The sequence below is a fragment of the Ornithorhynchus anatinus genome, chromosome 19 (genome assembly GCF_004115215.2).
Source record: "Ornithorhynchus anatinus isolate Pmale09 chromosome 19, mOrnAna1.pri.v4, whole genome shotgun sequence".
In the NCBI taxonomy this organism is placed as follows: Eukaryota; Metazoa; Chordata; class Mammalia; order Monotremata; family Ornithorhynchidae; genus Ornithorhynchus; species Ornithorhynchus anatinus.
This window is the reverse complement of record NC_041746.1, coordinates 28,426,363-28,442,982: the sequence shown is the minus strand read 5'-3', so window position 1 is coordinate 28,442,982 and position 16,620 is coordinate 28,426,363. Positions and strand designations below refer to the sequence as shown.

Sequence of the window (16,620 nt, the reverse complement as noted above, 5' to 3'; positions counted from 1 at the left end):
TATCTTGACCTGCCTTTCGAGTGAGCAATTCTGTTGGGGAAAGAAAGAAGCTATTCAATCAAGCAAGCAAGCCGTGGTATTTGCTGAGCCCTTGCTATGTGCAGAACACCATCCTGAGCGCTTGGGAGAGTACAGTAGAATAAGGGAATGCAAATTCTTCGATGCCCACTGATTCTGGACAGATACCAGGATCGTAAGCTCCCTGTGGACAGGGACCATGCCTACCAACTCTATTGTATTGTCCTCTCCCTAGCACTTAGTATAATGCCCTGCACATAGTAAGCGCTCAATAAATACAATTGAATGAACACAGTAAGCACTCAATAAATACGATTGATAGATCGATCGGAAGAACAAGGTCAGATTTGGCCGACGAGTTGATCCACTTAATTTAATTATGGTGTTTGTTGAGCACTTACTGTGTGCCAAGCACTCACTCTACTTTGCTCTGGGGTAGTTACAGGGTCATCGGGTGGTGATGAGGATTGCTGGTTGTACTCTGATGAAAACAGAGTTTCCTGAGCACGAGAATGGTCATCCAGGTTGAAACAGGGTTCTCAGGGAAGCGATAATTGTTAGACTTGGCTTTCTGGCCTTCTTTTCCTTGGAACCACAGGGGAAGACTCTTTTTCACCAAAAGCTTGGGTCGATTTTGCTAAAGGAAATCACTGGAGGTCAGAAACGATCCTGAGGAAATTCTCAACAGGTATTAGAGTTCTCCTGGACTCGAGGCTTTAGGGAAGAGCCTGTGGCATTAGTGTGGCGCGGGCTGGAAGAGAAGAGGATTCTTGTGTTTTCTAGAAGCCAACCCCCCCACCCCGTTCTTCCGGTCATGGGCTGATTCATGGGCCATGATGTGTGGCGAAGAAGAAGCAACACAGCTTCCAAAACACCCAGACAGAACAGGGGAGCGAAGAGTACTTTTACCATGCAAATCAGACACCTTTGCTCTACTCATCGGTACTTTTTGTTTCCCTAATTAGGTGGAAGCCCATTGACTTGCCACAGGCTTTCCCCGCCCCCCCCCCAACGTTTTGGGGTCCCCACTTGGAGTGATGGCTATAGCCTTCTCATTGCCCCACTCATCCAGTCCCTTACGTCGTGAGGATCCAAGGCAGCGCAGGACCTAGAAAAATTACATGTAAGTTTGGGTTCCGATTCCTCCTCCCAAGTAAAATAGTGTAGGCGAGTAGGAATCGTGAGAATGTTTGATCGGGGGATAAAAGCCCATCAAGCATTTTAGTTTTAAAAATGAGTCTAAAAGTTGTAATTCAGCCCCCTCTCCCCCACTCCAGCTAAAAGGTGATGCATCATCGATGTCGCCTTTTAAGAAAAGTACGATGGAGAACATGGAGCTCAGGAGGAAGATTGGTCTCTGTTTCCATCTCTTGGGTGATATGAGAAGCAGCGTGGCAAGGGCCTGGGAGTTGGAAGGTCATGGGTTCTAATCCTGGCTCCACCGCTTGTCTGCTGTGTGACCTTGGACAAATGGCTTCATTTCTCTAGGCCTCAGTGATTTCATCTTTAAAATGGGGATTGAGACTATGAGACCCACATGGGACAGGGACTATGTCCAACCCGATTTGCTTTTATCCACCCTAGCGTTTAGTACAGTGCCTGGAACTAGTAAGCTCATAACAAATACCTCTGTTGTTATTATTAAATTTCATCCTCTGCTAATACGCTGAGGCCCTACCCAAAAATAGTCTCAGAATCACCTTCAGAAATTGAATGTAGGGGGCAGGAGATTATGGTGTACTTAGGCCCAGTTCATTATGGTGTATTTCTGAGTATTAAATGGTTATGACTGATTACACTTCTTATGGGTATATATAATGCCGGCTGAGGGCAAGAAGCCCAATGCTGATCTTGCCTTTAAGGTAGATAATGGCACCTTCTTAGCCCTGGACATAGCCCAGGGCCAGTTGCAAGTTATATCAGGCAAGTAGAAAAGCTTTGGGTTGCACTGACTTTACTAGCCTTCTGGTACGATAAGGCAGAGAGGAGGAGTTGTGTGGGCTGAGCCGCTCTTGGGACTTATTTGCGAGGCCAGAATGCATTCAAAGACTCAAATGAGTGCTTACTCGGTGTAGAGCACTGTACTAAGCTCCTGGAAGAGGACCATACAATAGAGTTGGTTGACTCATTTCCTGTCCACAAGGAGCTTACAGTCCCGGGAGAATAGAAATTAAATGAATTTCATCTAGGGGAAATAGAGTATAAGGAGATGTACCTTTGAACTTTTGAAAGAGCTCAAAATTCTTAACAAACCTTCCCCCTGTGCCAGTTCTGCATTGGGCAGGGCAGGTGAATTTCAACTTGCTTGTCCTGATAGGAAAGTGCAGCTGGTGAGCACTTGAGTAGTTGGTGCTTGTCTTGGAAGCAGACGACCTGAGACACTTTCTACTTGTGGTATTTGCTAAGAGTTTACAGTGTGCCAAGCACCATCCTAAGTTTTGGACAAGATATGAGTTGATCTTTTTTATGGTATTTGTTAAGCACTCACTATGTGTCAATCACTGTTCCAAGGGCTGGGCTGGATACAAATGAATCAGGTCAGATACAGTCCCTGTCCCGTATGAGGCTCGCAGTCTTAAACAGGAGGGAGACTAGGTACGTAATTCTCATTTTGCAGTTGAGGGAACTAAGGTCCAGAGAGGCGAAGTGACTTATCCAGGGTCGCACGGCAGGCAAGTGGTGGAGTGGGGATTAGAACCCAGGTTCTCCGGCTCCCGGACCTGTGCTTTATCCACATGGACACGTGTTGGACATGGTCCCTGTCACACCAGGGCTTGCACCTTCGTGGGGAAATCCCCAAATGTTCCCTTGGCCCCCATCTGTGCTTAGTAGCCTTCATCAGGCTGGCCAGTAGATATTGGTCCCAATCACTCTCAAGTTAGTAACCACAGGGACATACTGGTCAGTCAGTCGTATTTATTGAGCACTTATTACTGTGTGCAAAGCACTGTACTAAGTGCTCGGGAGAGTACAATTCAACTGAGAGGGTAGACATATTCTCTGCCCACAATAATAATAATGATGGGATTTGTTAAATCCTTACTATGCACCAAGCACTGTTCTAAGCGCTGGGGTAGATACAAGGTTATCATGTCCCACCTGGGGCTCATAGTCTTAATCCCCATTTTACAGATGAGGTAACTGAGGCACAGAAAAGTTGTGACTTGCCCAGAGTCACACAGCTGACAAGTGGTAGAGCCGGGATTTGAACCCATGACCTCTGACTCCCAAGCCCGTCCTCTTTTCACTAAGCCACACTGCTCCACAAGGAGCTCACAGTCTAGAAGGGGGAGTTCTTGTCTCGCAAATGCATGCGAAAAGTTGTGTCCCTGGAGAGAAGACCTGTCCCTGGTCACCTCTGGGATCCGAATGTGACAGGAGGCCGGAAGGTGGGATGACCCTTGCGGAACTGGGGTGGGAAAGCCCAAAAAACAGAAGCAGGAAGGCCTAAGACTGTGAGCTGCTGGAGGGCTGGGACTCAGTGGAAATCAGTCAATCAAGGGAAGGCATTTTTTGAGCACTTACTTTGTGCAGACCACTGTACTAAGCACTGGGAAGACTACAGTAGAGTTAGTGGACACAGTGCCAGTCCTCAAGGAGCTTTCAGTTTAATTGGACTTTCCCAAGTGCTGTCTCTGTGCCTCAGTTACCTCATCTGCAAAATGGGGATTGACTGTGTGCCCCACATGGGACAAGCTGATTACCTTGTATCTACCCCAGCGTTTAGAACAGGGTTTGGCACATAGTAAGCGCTTAACAAATACCATCATTATTATAAGCACTCAGGCAGCTTGTCACCTCCTACCTTCCTTCACTACTTTCCTACTATAACCCAACCCACGCACTCTGCTCCGCTAATGCCAACCTACTCACTGTACCTCGATTTCTTCTATCTTGCTGCCGACCTCTGCCCACGTCCTGCCTGTGGCCTGAAACGCCCTCCCCTCCCTATCCAACAGATGATCAGTCTTCACCACCTTCAAAGCCTCACTGAAGGCACTTCTCTTCCAAGAGACTTTCCCCAGCTAGGCCCCCATTTCCTTTTCTCCCACTCCCTTCTGCGTCATCACCCTCGCCCTTGGATTTGCCCGCTTTATTCACCTCTCCCTCAGCCCCACGGCACTTACGCATGTATCTGTAATTTATTTATTTATTTATATTAATGTCTTTCCTCCCTTCTAAACTGTAATCTCGTTGTGGGCAAGGAAAGTGCCTGCCAACTCTGTTATAAGTACTCTCCCAAGCGTTCAGTACCGTAGTCTGCACTCAGTAAGCACCCGCTAGAATACAGCCGATCGATTAATTGATAAATACAGTGGATTGATTGCTTATTAACTGAAAGAGCCAAATGGTTTAGCTTGTCCTCAGTCCGCGAAGTCCCTTGGTCTGGCTCGGGGCACATGAGTCACTTTCATTTCTGTCATACTCGTCGGGTGGAGGGGACCCCAGGGGGTGACATGGTTCACTGGGCCAGTGAAGGCCTCAGGTGACGGATAAAGGAAGCTTGATGTGGCCCACCAGATGTCTCCCCCCACAGACCGGTCTCTGGGGGGCCTCTCTATGTCCCCACCTGCCAAATGGAGATGTTGTGAGGTGGGACTCCCTGCCGATAGGGGAGGGGCTCCAAGGACTAAGAATGAGACTTTCCCACCCTCGTGTCCCCGAGCTAAGCTCCGTCACCAAAATCTCCCCAGACAGGACACTTAACCAGGCCAGTTTTGAGTCACTGAATCCCAGAATCAAATGGTCGAACCTTCCTGGAAACCGTTCATCCCTTAATCAATCAATCAATCAGTCATATTAATTGAGCTCTTACTGTGTGTAGAGCACAGTGTTAAGCACTCGGGAAAGTACAATATAACAGAGTTGGTAGACACGTTCCCTGCCCATCCCTCACCCTCAGGACTCGTGGGCTGGCCCAGGATGGGCCACGGTCTCCAGCTGACACCAGACATTTTTGGGGTCTCCCTGAAAATGTCTGATTGAGAGAAACAGTGTCCCTTGGGCCTCACCTGGTGTGCATTTGGGTGGCCGTGAAAGTCTCAAGACACTGACTCAGGTGAAAACATGCATGATTCACATTTTTTTTAATCCTTGGGAAGTTGCCTGACCCTGTTTTCAAAGTCTGGGCCGTTCCGCTTCCCTGGAACAGTCAGGGCCCGATCCTAAATTTCGAATGGGCGGTGCGTATGCTGGCAAAAGTCTCAGAGTTGCCTTGGGCATTTGGTGTTTGGGTTTATAGAATGAATTTCCTGGGAAAGAGTTTAATGATGACCTGATGGAGTCAGCAGGATCTGGTGAGAATAAATATGATGGCATCTGGCATTTGAGAAGAGTGACAGGTCTGGGCATCCAGAGTCCTGGGTTCTAGCCCCAACTCTGCACCTGGCCTGCTGGGTGACCTCAAGTAAATATCTTTACTTCTCTGAGTCTCAGTTTTCTCATCTAAAAATTAGGAAGAGTAACTCCTCTCTCTCTCTTTTTTTGTCTCTCCCTCCTCCCTCATTGTTTTGGGGATTAAATTGATGTGAAAACTGCTTGGGAAAATGGAAGCTTTAGGTTCTTGTTTGATGTGAATGGTGTGGGATGAGGAAAGGAATGAGTGGCAGGGGATTGGCTTGTTCTGAGTCAGAAGGCAGGGAATATGTCCATTTATTGTTGTATTGTACTTTCCCAAGCGCGTAGTACTTAGAAGCAGCGTGGCTTAGTGGAAAGAGCATAGGTTTGGGAATCAGAGGACATGGGTTCTAATCCCAGCTCCGTCATCTGTTGTATGAACTTGGGCAAGCCACTTAACTTCGGTGCCTCAGTTGCCTCATCTGTAAAATGGGGATTAAGACTGTCAGCCCCACATGGGACGACATGATTACCTTGTATCTACCCCCAGCGCTTAGAACAGTTTGGCACATAGTAAACGCTTAACAAGTGCCATCATCATCATCATCATTATTATTACAGCATTTTGCACAAAGTATGCACTCAATAAATACGATTGAATAGAATTGAAAGGTCAGGGAGATGGCGGCGGGGAGGGTGGACCAGGGGAGTTCCTGGGGTTGGTAGTTAAGTTCCTGGAACTTACTTCCACATTCAATCTATCCCAAAACCCTGCTGGTTCACCCTGCCTATTATTTCACAGATCTGCCTAGCTTGATTACTGCCACCTTGTAGTGGTAGTAAAAGTAGTCATAATAGTGGTAGAAATAATGTCATTTATCATTAAATTATAAACCTGCATCCTCTGAGTGCAAAGAGCTGAACTGAACACTCGCAGAAGTACAACAAAAAACTGAGATGTGTTCTCTGCCCACAGGGAGCTTACGTTCCAGTACGGGAGAGGGACAAAAACATTTACTAAAAGAATAATCAAGATAAAATGAACTGTACTACTGATGATGAAAATACATGCCTATATATACAAGTATTTAGTATAGGTACAGATCAATATGTGGCTGTCGGATTGGAGAATATGTACATACATTTTTATATATACATAAGGGAGGAGACATTTATATATATATATATATACATATATATATGCATATAAATATGAGGCTAGAGGTGGCTTTTGGATTGGGAAAAACCCACCATCATTAATATCCAGTAAATCAGTCCCCAGTGAAGCGGAGGCATCTCCTTTGGAGGAAATCCCCTTTGCTGCCTTTCTTCACTGCTCAAAGGGCAAATTTGACCCACTCAACAGAATAACTGAACTGCCTGGTGTCCCTCAACTGTTTGGGGATCTCTCTGCTGTTTGGGTTATCTCTGTGCTGTTTGGGGGTCTCTGTGCTGTTTGGGAATTACTGCGCCATTTGGGCACCTCTGCTCTGATTGGGCGTCTCTGTGCTCTTTGGGCATCCCTGCACTTTTGAGTATCTCTGCACCATTTGGATATCTTTGCACCATTTGGGTGTCTTTGCACCGTTTGGGTGTCCCTGCACCGTTCAGACATCCCTGCGTCATTTAGACGTCCCTGTGCCGTTTAGTCATCCCTGCGCCATTGAGATGGGCCTGCCCTGCTTAGAAGTCTGGTCTGTCCCTGCACCCAGTTAGGGAGAGCTAAGCCTCTTGATGTCTCTGGGCCTGGAATAGGTGATGAAGTTCCTAACCATTTGTCTCCAGGCTGTGTCAGTCTCACCTAACGGAGGCTGAGTCAGCTACCAGCCCAGTTGGAGGATGTGTATTTGGTCACCCGGGACTGAGATCACCAACCTTCCTTTGGAGGGGAGGGGTGGCGGGAGGTGGGGAGAGAGCGAGCCATCTTCCTTGGGTCTGAAGTTTCCCACAGAAAAGCATCCTCAGCCAACCCTTGTCGTTTAATTTCAAGAAGGGCCTGAAAGAGGGTTGGTTTTGCAGTTGACATTGAAATAACTTTCTCTAACCTAAACCAGTGAAAACTAAAACACTTCTCACCACATAAAAGTTTTGCTTTCGCTGCTGTTTAACCCCTCCCACCCTCCTTGCAGGAGAGTCATTCCGGGTTGATTTGGGGGTGGTGTGGTTGTAGTTCCATGGTGTATGACCCACTTTTTCATAATACTCCACTGCCCGTGTTTTTACAACACACATCAGAAGTTCTGGACATACCGGGCTGAGACCCGAAAAAATTTCTGGTCGCCGAGTGGTCGGCGGAGAGGTGAATTCGGAGGATTGAAGATGGGACTGGCTCGTATCGATCAGAGGACGACTAAGCATTGCCGATAGCCTGCGGATAATGAGCCAGCCCAGGTAAAGACACCTTTCTGTGCCTTGATTGTTTTGTGGAAATGGCTCTTTTAACCCCCGGCACGAACCCGGGGTTGTGGGGGTTGGCGGTGCAGGTTGGCTGTTGTGGTTTGCAGAGGGAACTCAGAAGCACCAGCTTTATCATTGGTGCTTCGGAGAGTAGAGCAGTTTGCCTTTCCAAGAAAAATCTGCTCAGCTCAAGAGCAAAAATGGTCTGTCACCTCTCCCCCGCCTCCGCCCTCCCCTGCCCACAATCCACTCCTCTCCAGGGGCCTTGGGCAAGCATGGACGGTGGTGGTCGTGCCCACAACCTGCGGTGATCTGTGCTGGTGACCGATTGCCTGGTTTCCCCGTGCTTGTGTCATCTGGAGATGCCCAGACAGGATACGTAAGGGAGGAGGCAGGCTTATCCCGGAGCCCAGTGGAATTCAAAGTGGAATCGGTGCTGGCAGGGCACGATGAAGTCGGGTGGAATTTTCGAAGCCAGCAAAATCCATCTTGCCCCCAAAGTTCCCTGTTTGTCAGTTGAGCCTTTCCGATACTCCTTTTATGAATGCAAAGGGATTTTTTTTTCTTTAATTTTGGGGGTGACCAATTTCTAGACAGAATTTTGAGTGTGTGGGATTTTCTCGTTGACTGTAAGGGAAGGTGGTTTTTGCGAGCTCTATCGTGAGTTGGTTGAGGATGGCCCAAATCCATGCCTTGTCTCCCTTCCAATTCCCCGGTGCCTCCTTCACTAAAGACTCTCTACGAACTCTGTCAGGGGCTTGCCGGTTGCATTTGGAAGCCTCTTCTCTGTGGACTCAGTGACGGCACCTATTTGCAGATCGATTGAGTGGGTCCTAGACTCCAGAGCCTCTGTAGAGTGAGGGGCAGCTCCTGGTTGCCTGGCATATAAGGGAGAGGGGCCGCCATCAACAGTGAACCTCCCGACTTGAAACTGGAAAGATGTAGCACATTCGAGGCACTTTGCATCTCTCGTTAGGATGAGCCCAAGTACTGGGCTTTTTTTTCTTCTTCTTGTTTCTTCTTCTTCTTTCATTTGTCAGCTTGGGCAGTAGGTGGGCAGGTGTGGAAGGCCCAGAAACAGTAGTGGTTACAATAAGATTTTCCACTTATTGCTCTTTGTGCGTGGCTAAAAATAAGATTCATACAAATCAGAATCTGTGGTGCAAGCAGAATCATTCCGTTAGCTCTGATGACTGGCTGACACACCTCTGTGCTCTGCCTGGTAAGTAGTCTGTTGGGAGAAGTACATCGCAGTCAGGGTTCTGCACCGGTTTGGGGTTGGTTTTAGTGGGGGGCAGGGATGGTGGGGAGAGGGCATGTGAGTGTTTGTCGGCATTCTCCTGTGCGGGAGGGGGAAAAATGCTCAGCTTGTTCAGAGGCAGATTGTGTCGCCGGGAGGCTGACGGTTGCACTTGGGAAGGTCCACCGCGTCCGTATTGGGCTAGGACGCCTCTGCCTGGGAATCTGGGAGTCCCCGGGATGGGAGACCTAGGGTCACCCACGGCGATGGGAAGACCCCTTGATCTTGCAGCTAGAACCGGAGGAAGGTATAGCCTTCCAAGGAGCTGGGGTAGAGAACCTCAGAGGCCTGCAGGCTCTGTTAAAGTGAAAATCCACCTACCCCGAGTGGCTAAATCGACGCCAACCGCAGTAAGTGATAGCTGGTCGGTTTGTGGCCAGAGGCAGCGCGCAAGAGCTGTGATGTCAGCCTTCGCAGGGAAATTTAGACCTCGACGGTCCCGGCCCGGGTGCTGTCCCCGTTCTGCTCTTCAAGTGGCTGTGGCATTTCCGAAGAATGTGTCGGTCGGCCTGGGCTCTGAGCCTTTCGGTTTGACGTCATTTGTGAAAGGGGGTGAGTCAAGTGGCAGGCGTGGAGGAGTGCATCGCTGAAGCCCCCGGAGCCAGAACGAACACCGGGGCAAGACTCCTTTCCGCCTTGGGTGCGCACGGTGTGTTTGTGTGACGACAGGCAGCGGGAAGAGCTTGCATCACAGATTTTCGGGGGTCGAGTGGGGTTTCCCTCCAAGCTGGGGTGAGCGGGGGCCTCCTCCTCCTCCCTCCACCCCTTGATGCCCCTGGAATTCAATAATGAACCCAGCAAAGACCAGAGGAGCCGGTGAAGAGTCAAGCAACTCCGACTCCAGTCCCCCGATCCCACTAATCGGGACAAACCTCACAGAAACTGCTTTTTTTCCCCCGGATTAATGGGTTGTCTGCAGGGTTTTCTTCCATGCCCGCCAGGATCCCATGAATTTAGTCCGACATGACCCTCCCTCTCCTTTGAAAATCAGTCCTGGATGGAGCGCATCGGGTTATTTTTACCCGCCGCTTGTGCTTTTCCTTTTAAGCGGGGCTATTTCAGTTCCAACATCTGGGTGTGCTAATTGTAGGACCTGCTGGTGTACATTATGAGAGAGAGAGAGAGAGAGCTAATGATGTAATCAAGAAAGGTTTTAAATATTTCAGGTGGGAATGGGCAAAACTTCAGGAGCAATTAGCTTCCGTGGCGGTGTGCAATTCCCTGTGGAAAATATTACATCTGTTATAATCATAGGTACGGCTCAATTCGGGCCGTGACCAGATGCTGACAAGGAAGAAACATGTGCTATCTTTCTGTGGAAAAGTCTCTTTGTTTGCTAGGCAGTGCAACATTTTCTTTGTCTTATCTTTTGTAAACCTTACACTGCACATGGTACACATCTGGAAGAGGAGGGTTTATACAGACTCTGCGACTAAGGCTCGCAATTTCTACTCTGCGGTTAACTCTCTTCAAGACCTTGAGCCTGTCCGGGACTCAGTTTCCCCACTTTTCTGGTAGGAGAAGAAGAAACAGAATCATCCCAAAACAATGGATTGAAATTGCTAAGGAAGCAGTAGCAGTCATTTTCCACTTATGGGATTTAGGTGGTCCGCTCTGGTGGGTGACCATTTATAGGATGATTTGGTTTGCCTATTTGTCTGCTCTTTTTATCCTTAAAATTAGGGTCCCATGATCTGCCCTAGTGTCCCAGGGGTGGGTAGACCCCATGTTGTGAAATCACCTTCAAAGAGGTGGCAGGAGCGTGGCGAAATTCCTTATAAGACGACACTGAGGTGTTTCCCAAGTCACCCAGATCAGTGAAGCTCCCTCCTTTTTTTTTTTTTTCCTGATTAAATCCAACCCCATTTGCAAAGCTGTCTAGAAAGTATGCCACTCAGAATACATCCCTCATCATGCACTTCTCAGGGCTTCTCCGCTCAGAGAAGTTCATTTCAATCAACCAATGCTATTTACTGAGTGCCTACTGCACGTAGAGAAGCAGCGTTTGAGCATTCTCTACTCTGTGTAGAGGAGAAACCCGTGGAAAGAGCACGGGTTCTATTCCCTGCTTTGCCTCTTGCTTACAACGTGACCTTGGACAAGTCACTTAACTCGTCAGTGCCTCAGTTCCTTCATCTACAAAATAGGAATTGACTACTTGGCTCTCCCTTTTCCTTAGGCCGTGATCCCAATATGGAGCCTGATGATTTCATGTATTACCCCAGTGCTTACTACAGTGTTTGGCACATAGTAAACACTTAACAAAACACACAATGATTATTATTTGGACACTGTATGAAGCATGTGGGAGAGTCCAGTACCACAGAGCAGGTAGACACTATTAGAGAAGCAGCGTGGCCCAGTGGAAAGAGCACGGGCTTGGGAGTCAGAGGTCACAGTTCTAATCCTGGCTCCACCGCTAGTCAGCTGTGTGACCTTGGGCAAGTCACTTAACTTCTCTGTACCTCAGTTACCTCATCTGTCAAATGGGGATTAAAAAACTGTGAGCCCCACGTGGGACAACTTGTATCCCCCAGTCCTTAGAACGGTGCTTTGCACATAGTAAGCACTTAACAAATACCACAATTTATTTTTAGATTTTATTCCTGCCCTCAAGGATCCTCCAGTCTAGTTGCCCCATTTCATCTCTGGCTATCCTCGTGCCTACTGCATCCCAGGACTCTTGCTTCAGTCAGTCACTTGTATTTATTGAACGCTTAACTGTGTGCAGAGCACTGAGCTAAGCACTTGGGAGAGTACATTACAACAATATGACTTGTTCCCTGCCCACAGCGAGCTTACATTCCGAGGAGACAGACGGTAATATACATAAATAAATGACAGATATGTACATAAGTGCTCTGGGGCTGGGAAGAGGAATGAATAAAGGGAGCGAGTCAGGATGACACAAAGGGAGTTGAAGAGGAGGAAAAGAGGACTTAGGGATCTCTGGAGGTGTGCCTTCAATAAGGCTTTGAAGTGGGGGAGAATAATTGTCTGATGGAGATGAGGAGGGAGAGCGATCCAGGCTAGAAGCAGAATGGGGGCGAGAGGTCGACGGTGAGATAGCTGAGATTGAGGTACGGTAAGAGGTTTGGCATTAGAGGAGCGAAGGGTGCAGGCTGGGTTGCAGTAGGAGAGTAGCGAGGTGAGGTAGGAGGGGTCAAGGTGATTGAGTGCTTTAAATCTGACGGTGAGGAGCCGTGTCCCCATGTCCTAACCTGACCTTCCTGGGAAGAGTCACAGGCTGGAGAAGGTGATGAGTTGAATCTTCCCCCCATGGTGCCTCCCCTACCCAAAGGGGAACCCCCCCAACCCCTAACCCACAGTCCACCACACCCTGACGTAGTGTCGTCCGAGCTCTGCACAACAGCCGCATTTGAGCTGACGTCTTCCGAATCCCGTTGGAAGGCACTGGTCAGTCTGGGGCTTGTTATTACTTTGCTAGACTAATGGAAGACATTAGCCAAGAAGACGAACCCTAATGATGTATGGTAAGTGCATCTCTGCATAACTGGTTTCATTTTTAATGGACTCTCCCCCAACCCCCCCCCCCCCCAACACGGAACACTTTAGAGTTTATTGTTCATGGATGGATCTCGAGGAAAAATCGGAATTTTCCCCGCGATTGACATTCGGAGGCAGGATATCCATCTGCCGCAGAGATTTCGAGTGGGCTTGGTAATTAGGGATGAATGGAGTTAAATCTGTACCCACGCTGGAGAAAAGGGCACAATGGAAAGGGAAATGGCACACTCGGCGATGAATGAGGGATAAAAGCCGATGTATCAGGGCATGACAGTGTAGAGTATAAATGATACCGTCACAGAGTGCTGCTGCAGAAAGTATCAAGGGAGTCCCACTCCAGTAAATTACATTACTTAGACAGACCTGAAGGCATTGTGTCTGAATGAGGGGAGGAAAGAAAAGGTTGTCAGCACAAAGCGGGCGATATTACAGTACGATGGGCTGTGAGGGGGGAGGAATTATGAGTTTTCATCGGGCATTTTCCATCCGCCCTCCCCCTCTGTTAATCGGTTTACGAAGTGACGGATGTGGACGCGGGAAAGTCAGCGGAGTTTCTTCGGGTGCCTCCCAAGACGATCGCGAGCCGGGGGTTGCCGAGCCTGCCATTGTGATTGCCGCCGCCGCCGTTGTTGTTTGTTGTTGTTGTTGTTTGTGGTTGGGAAATAGACCTTGAACGAGGAGCTCCTCTGTAGTCTTGTTATGAGACTCCATCAGCGGTTCAGCGTATTTAACCACCATGCTTTCCGAGGGGTTTTTGATTTTGGGGTTTTGTGTTTTTTTTTGAAACCTGCTGCTTTTAATATTCCTCCAGAAAGTAGCATCCCCTTCCTGCCCTGCCCATCTCCCCCAGCTCCATTCATCTGTTCTCCCTCCCCAGGGTTCCCCTGGTTTATCTCCCGAGGGCAGGTGGCCCTCTCTGCCACTACAGCCCTTCCGATCCGGACTCTGTGGTAGGCGACCGGAAGTCAAGACTTCAGGGGGTTGCCCCTTTGCTTAGTCACTGACTGCCTGCTTGCGTGGCTTGGGGAAAATCGCCTCTCCCGGACGGCGAGGGGTCTCATTCTTCCTGCCGGTTCCGTCCTACTCCGGCCATTCCTTGCTGGGTCTGAAGACGCTCCACAGTCGGGTACCTTTCCTTGGAAAGGCAGACCAGAGTGGTTTAAAAAATGAGCCCAGGTCAGCGATCTCCTGAAAGGATTGGGGGTAGGTTTTTCGTGAGCCCAAGTTCACCCCCCCGGCCGATGGCACCAAACAATATCAGTCCTCACCTTCCCAACGATCCGGTAGATGGGTGGGGGTCGGGGCCCCTTCTCTATCGCAGGCGGTTTGGGAAGCATCTGCAGGAATGTAGCCTACTGGATAGAGCCCAGGCCTGGGAGTCAAAGGGACCTGGTTCTGATCCCAGCTCCACCACTTGTCTGCTGTGAGACCTTGAGCAAATCACTTCACTTCTCCGTGTCTCAGTTACCTCATCTGTATAATGAGGGTTGAGACCGTGAGCCCTATGCGGAGCAGGGACTATGTCCAATCCGATTGCCTCATAACTACCCCAGCGGCTAGATACGGAATAAGTATTTACCAAATGCCACAATTATCATTATTATTGTTGCTATTATTATTAAGAGAGGATGCCCCGCCTCTCTCTCGATCGGCCCGGGCTTAGGGCAGGACCCGTAAGCGACGTCCTGAGTGGTTGCCTCCTGAGATGGACACCCATCATCTCCTTCCTTTTGACTCGTTCCTCCGTTTTGTACTGCAATTGCAATTTTGCTGTCTGTGACTCACCAGTCAAGCAACAGTGAAAATGAGATGCGCTCTCAACTCTGAGAGTGGAAAAAGTGATCGACGCTAGAATGACGACTTCTCACTTTATGTCAGCGCCCCCTCCCCTAAAAGGGACAGTCAGGGGAGCCAGTGCAATCTAAGGGTGAAGGGTTTAACCACCGCATGTGAAGCACATGTCTCAGACAGGCATTCTGCATGAGAGGGTAGTCTTGGAGGCTGAGGGCATCGCCATGTCCAGTATTTTGGAAAGAGAAGCTGGGGACACTGACCCGTTAGAAAATCAAAGGTGCAATTAGGGGATGTTTCTTCTCTCTCATCCCGTTCGTCCTGACTTGTGTCTACCAATTCTGTTGTATTCTCCCAAGGGCTTAGTACAGTGCTCTGCTCACCGTGTTTAATAAGTATGATTGATTGAGTGCATACTGTGTGCCAGGCACTGTACTAAGTACTGGGGTAAATAAAAGCTGTGCAGTCCATGTCCCACATCGGATCCACAGTCTTAATCTCTATCTTGCAGATGAGGTAATTGAGGCACAGAGAAGGGTTTTTTGTTGTTTGTTTTTTAAAGATATTTGTTAAGCACTTACTATGTGGCAGTCACTGAACCGAGAGCTGGGGTAGGTATAAGCTAATCAGGTTAGACACAGTCCATGTCCCATATAGGGCTCACAGTATTGTCCCCATTTTACAGATGAGGGAGGGAACTGAGGCACAGAGAAGTTGAGTGACTGGCCCAAGGTCACCCAGCAGACATGAGGCAGAGCGGGGATTAGAACCCAGATCATTCTGATTCTCAGACCTATCCGTTAGGCCACGCTGCTCCTCGATTTGTAGAGGATGCACAAACCACATTGCGATACCCTGTTTTTCTGCAGATAAAATGTATCTGCGGGCAGACACTGCGGAGAGGTTGGTGAAATTAAGTTTCTCGGATGTTGTCTTTTGACACGAGTGCAGTTTTTGTGTTGCTTGCCTCCTGTGTGACTTTGGGCAGGCCACTTGACCACTCTTGAGTCTCAGTTTCTTTATTTGTAAAATGGGGATTCGATGCCTATCCCTCCTTTTTAAACTGTGAGGCCCATGAGGGACAGGGACTGTGTCTGACCGGCTTATCTTGTGTCTACTCCAGGGCAGAGGGTCCAGAGGGTGGACACTCCTGGGAGAGCGCCTTTCCGCCTTTCGAGGCGAGAGCTCGTGAGAGAGTTGGGTTGTAATGAGGCAGAGCCAGTGCCAAGCAGCCTTGGTCGAGTGGTGCAAGCTTCCTCCTCCGATCCATAAAAACGCCTTTGTTTCTGCTCCCCAAAGCTGCCCTCTTCTCAGCCCCAGACCGAAGGATGGCAGGGGAGGGGGAGGGCATCCCTGGGGAAGATCAGATCTGAGAAGAAGGGCACACCCTTGTTCAGAAACTCCTGCTCTCCCAAGAAGTGCTCCTGGGCTTCAAGCCCTCCTGAATCTTGGGTGAGTTTCAAGCATAAATTCCAGACTGTGGGGCTTTAAGGCACTCGATCCCCCCTACTTCTCCTCACTCCTCTCCTGCTATAACCCAGCCTGCACATTTCGTTCCTCTCACATCAGTCTACCAACTGTGCCTCGTTCTCTTCTCTCTTATCGGTGAACCCCCTCGCTCATGCCCTCCCTCCTGCCTGGAGCTCCCTCCTGCTTCACGTCCAAGAGATCACTGCCCTCTCCATTTTCAAAGCCCTTCTCAGATCTCATCTCCAGAAAGCCTCCTCTGACTCACCTCTCAATTCTTCACCCTTTCCCCCCATTCCACCCCACTACCGTGTCACCTATGCACATGACTCCTCACCCCCTAAGCACTTAGGTACTCTCCCCGTGCCCTTCCCTTCACAACACTTTTGTACATTTCTTGAAACTCTGTCGTTTCTCTCTACTAACTCTATTGCCCTCTCCCAGAAGCTTAGTACAGTGCCCTGCACAGTCAATCAATCCTATCAACTGATGGATGGATGTGGTCTTTGCCACCACCCCCACCCCTCCCCGATCAGTAGTTCCTGTTTTCCCCAAAGACGGCTGAGATTTTTTCTTCGTCTGTCCATGGAGGACTTTCTAAGTGGCCACGCATCACCGGGTGAAACGAGCTCGTTTGGTGTGGCGAACACTTCCCTTTTCCAGTTTCCCAGTCGAGTTTCTGTTTTCACCGAAAACACTTTGGGCCCCGCGGCACGGTGCAGTCAAAGCGGACCTCGATTTACTCGTCTCTGAGGCCACGAGCATCGGCTCGCCCTGCGCAG

At 49.1% G+C, this 16,620-nt stretch overlaps 1 protein-coding gene across 2 annotated transcripts in view; it reads left to right on the top strand.

Moving 5' to 3' along the window:
• Positions 1-16,620, top strand: part of BACH2 (BTB domain and CNC homolog 2) — a 182,327-nt gene that overhangs the window by 83,840 nt on the left and 81,867 nt on the right. The window contains exon 1 of one of the 2 annotated variants that reach the window (XM_029047530.2): positions 7,524-7,746. The exons of the other annotated variant lie outside the window; for it this stretch is intronic. The gene's annotated coding sequence lies outside the window, so the exon portion shown is untranslated. Of the gene's footprint in view, positions 1-7,523; positions 7,747-16,620 lie in introns of those variants that run through there. 2 annotated transcript variants of the gene reach the window in all.